Here is a 4,333-nt window from a genome sequence, read left to right as displayed (position 1 = left end):
GGGTTTTGTCCAGTCGTAGATGATACCAAAAGTGTAATGCATCCTGACTCCACTGGGGGAGTACAACAGAAGTTTTGCATTCAGAAACTTCCCAGACTCTGTCTTATGTATTTCTGTCCTTGGCTGATTATGACCTGTGTCTTTTCCTTTATAAATTATATATAAGAACATAACAGCTGCTAGTAAATTCCGTAAATTGTTCCCCAAATTGTACTCAGTGTCGGTAATGAAGGTGTTCTTGTGGACAACTATATGTGCCTACTAGACTTTAAAGAACGCCTTTAAACTTTGCAGATTGAGTAACTTTGGGGGAAATACTAGAAAGCTTCCCACTAGAAACAGAGAGCAAAAGACAACTTTCATAGGATATTATAACATTATTAGAATGGTACCTGCTAACTAACACATTTAAAAAGAAAAAGTAATGGGAGGGTAAAAATATAAAGAAAGTTGAAGAATTATTATTTTTTGTAATGACGTGATTGGAAAAAAATTCTGCTAATCTATAAAAATAATAAATAATTTAGATAAATTCCTAGATAAACATTACATACAGAAATACGTGATTTTCATACTATGTTTTGTTAAACAGATAGGAGATACAGTAAAATAATATACCACATTTCCAATAGCAACTTAAAAAGAAAGGAAGCTCTTGCATGCGCAGCAAGCAAGGAGCTCAGAGCTTCTGCCCAGCAAGCTGAGAGCGCTGGGGTTGGCAGGTTTTGATTCCCACCATGGCCATCCCATAATTCCAGTTATTTAAAGTTTGTACCTGCCTATCAACACTATTCTCATCCTCAAAGAGATTAATATGTAGATCTGGCAGAGGATGGAAATTAAGTAGATGCCAAATAACTTTGCCAACTACAGTTGATTATTCCTCGGTTTCTAAACAGAAAGATGTTGAAGTGTGAACTTGGAATAAAGATACATCCATAAGTGTAAAGATCAAAGGAGGGAGTGAGATCTTGGCAGCACAGCAAAATGCCTTGGAACAGCTGGAACCTGACTATTTTAAGGGCGTGATATCAACTATAAGGAAGACTCAGAAAATGATTATTAAAAAGAGAGATCCCAGATGATAGGTTTCTCTAGCAGATTAGCAGTTGTGTAAGATATCCCTTTTATTCACTGCCCTCTGAATTAGATGACTTACAGCCTGACAAGAAAAGACCAATGCATGGGAAGGAGACCATGCAGACCAGTAAGAAGAGGAAGTTTCGAGGCAGTAGAAAATAACAGACAGAGAGAGCAAGAGAACATCAAAGGGAGAAAATGTAAAAGGAAGCCCAATGGCTAATGAAGAAAGGCCAAAACAACATTGATGGGAAACTTTCATATCAAATATTCTTCAGATGTCACAATGCCAGTAGAAGAAATATGAACTCTGTAAACCAAGCATATTTGCATGGATTTAAGAGTATTTTAAACACACAATCATGCTACTTGGCTTTAATGTATTCATGAGGTCCTCCGGGACACCAGGATTCTCCCAGAGTACTTTCAACTTTTGATGTTTGTAATTTAAATAAATAAATAAAGACATAGAAGACAATGTATTATTGAACATGCTCTAAATGTGAGACAGTTGATTGTTAGAAAGAAATAATTAAAATGGAATATATACCAGGGCCCTTTCTAGCTAGTGTTGCTAGCTAAACAAATGGATTTAAACAATATTGTGGTGAAGAAGAACTCTGCTATTATGGTTTCCTTCAGTGTGCAGAGTGATAAAGTGAACAATTTTAAATATGCTTTTACTTTTATGATTACCTGACATAAATCAGACAAACTATAGGTCTTTAAATTCCTTATTTTTGTTGGCAGAGGTTGGTGTTTGCATACATTTCCTTTCATTTGAAAAAGTATTTTTTATGTTTGGTACAACATTAAGAAATTTGATGATTTTGGTTTTTGTTCCAGAAACTGACATTAAATGCATAAATCTATTATTGAAAAAAGAGGGGAAAAATTTGAAGAACTAAGCAAACCCCCCCAAAATAAAACAAAAATGACACTGAAGAATAAAAGGAAATTGAACAAATAAAAAGCATTTGATGACTTTTATTAAAAATTAAAAATTCAGCATAAAGATTCCAATTGTCCCTAATAAAGCCATAAAATTAATAAGATCCTCCAAAAAGTTACCATAAGAGTTTTGCAAACTCATTCAGATGATTCTGAAGGAAATGTAGAAAAATAAACATGCTAGAACAGTCAAAATTCTTACAAAAAAATATATTGGGAGCAGGATGGATAAACCCAATTTTAATATAAATTATAAAATTTTTAAAATAAAATATGTTATCAATGGAAGAGAAGATGAAATCCAGAAATATACTTAAATGAATATAAAAATTCACTGAAAAATAAATTTCATAATGGGAGCTATTGATGAATCTTTCACAAAATTGTGTGGTTAAATGAATAGATATCAGGAAAATATAAATTCCTATTCCTATTTCTCATGTTGCAGCAAAATACATATTGGGTAAGTTAAATATTTAAACATTTAAATCAAACAAAATAAAGCATGAGACTTGAGAAGAAACTATATGAAGTTTAATATACAGTTTCATAGAGAGGAAAATTTTGTATACATTATACTCAAAATCAATAAAAGATAGATACAGCCACATAAAAATAAAAATGCAATTCTGCATGCCAAAATGCATCATAAAAAGCAAGTAAAAAGAAATGACAAAGAAATACACATATGCAATTATAGCAGATGAAGGACTAAATTCCTTCATAAAGAATTTCACAAATAGATGACACCCACAATTCATTAGAACAGTAGTCAAAGAATATGAGGAATAGTTCACAGAAATGGGAAAAATGTAGAAAATATAATATTATAACATTAAATATAAAGTATAATATATATTATATATAATAAATATTTACACATTTTATAAATTATAATATAAGCATAATATTTGCAAATATTTATAAATATCATAAAAACAATTCATATATGGTTAAATATGTGATACAGCAATTATAGCAGCACATTAATGTTAGAATCTATGTAGAACGAATGTGGGTGTTCTTGTAAAAGTGTTTTCAACTTCTCTGTATGTTTGTAAAATTTAATAATAAAACATTGAGAAAGATATATGGTTCCCAGTTTTCAACTATGATTTGGCCAAACAAGCAAAATAAATTAAAAAATAATACCTGATATAACAGTACTAGAGAGGGTATGAGTTAGCAGGCACCTCATACATTTTTTAAGAGAGCAAATTTATAGTATCTAACAGTTTTTTCTCGAATTTTTCAAAATTTGTTTTGAAAAAATCACACAATCTTTTAAATTTATCTATTTTACAATTATCTTATAGATGAGCATGGTTAATGATATTCATTGTCTTTGTATGAAATCAAAAAAGCTCCTATAAATTTAGGTTATGTACAGTGGATAGATTGTTGCAGAAATTGCTAAAATCATACACAATGGAATAATATTAGTCATTGAGTAGCATGATCCATATGTGCTTATATGGGCTGAATGCCAAATTCCAGAACACTATTTAAAGTGTGCCAATATATATTTTAAAAATAAACATGTGCATATTGCACCATATAAAAAGAACGCATATGCATGTAAATATATATATAAGAAGATATTTCTACAATATCTTTGGAAGCATTTTTTTAAATGGTAAAACTGGTACCTCTTAAGAGAACATGGCTGGGAGGGCTATTGTGCACAGCTGTGTTAGATTAATTCAGTATGTTCATATTAAAGAGATGATACAAATGTGTTAGATTAATTCAGTATGTTCATATTAAAGAGATGGTACAAAAATAAATATTAGAAATTGAGCACTCAAGTGTTCATTCCTATAGTTTTAATGAATTAACTTTATACATATTATTTTCCCCCAGATTATAGTATTATCCCATACAATTGCTAACCAAGATGTTAAATGAAAACACAACTTATTTCAATCTAAGTATAAAATATACTATAATTTAGCTAAAACAAGCAAATTTTTGCATGTAGCTTATTGCGAGTTCTTTTGGAAGTTTGGAAAGGTCTATTAGGAATATTCTTGTCTTAAAATGACTGGGTGAGAAAACAACAGACATCTAATACTCAAATATAGGTTCTGGTTGACAGGCCCATTTTTTAAGGAAAAATGCATTAAATTTAAAATGGGATATTAAATAAAACTGTGAATATTAATTTTAGATAAAATAAGCAATCACAGCAAATTTCCTATTTAGAAAGGTGATAACTATAAAAACCTCAAAATTCCAGAAGCATGACATTTAAACATTATTACAGTTATTGCCATCATTAGTTAATTGCCTAGCACACACT

The 4,333-nt window shown here is 30.3% G+C and overlaps 1 pseudogene; it reads left to right on the top strand.

Annotated features, from left to right (window-relative positions):
* The first annotated feature begins 683 nt into the window (after positions 1-683).
* On the top strand, positions 684-1,470 carry LOC143651404 (receptor-binding cancer antigen expressed on SiSo cells pseudogene; annotated as a pseudogene).
* Positions 1,471-4,333: the final 2,863 nt, after the last annotated feature.

This window comes from Tamandua tetradactyla, chromosome 12 (assembly GCF_023851605.1).
Source record: "Tamandua tetradactyla isolate mTamTet1 chromosome 12, mTamTet1.pri, whole genome shotgun sequence".
Classification (NCBI taxonomy): Eukaryota; Metazoa; Chordata; class Mammalia; order Pilosa; family Myrmecophagidae; genus Tamandua; species Tamandua tetradactyla.
Note: the sequence above shows the minus strand (reverse complement) of the source record. Positions and strands in the feature narration are given on the sequence as shown.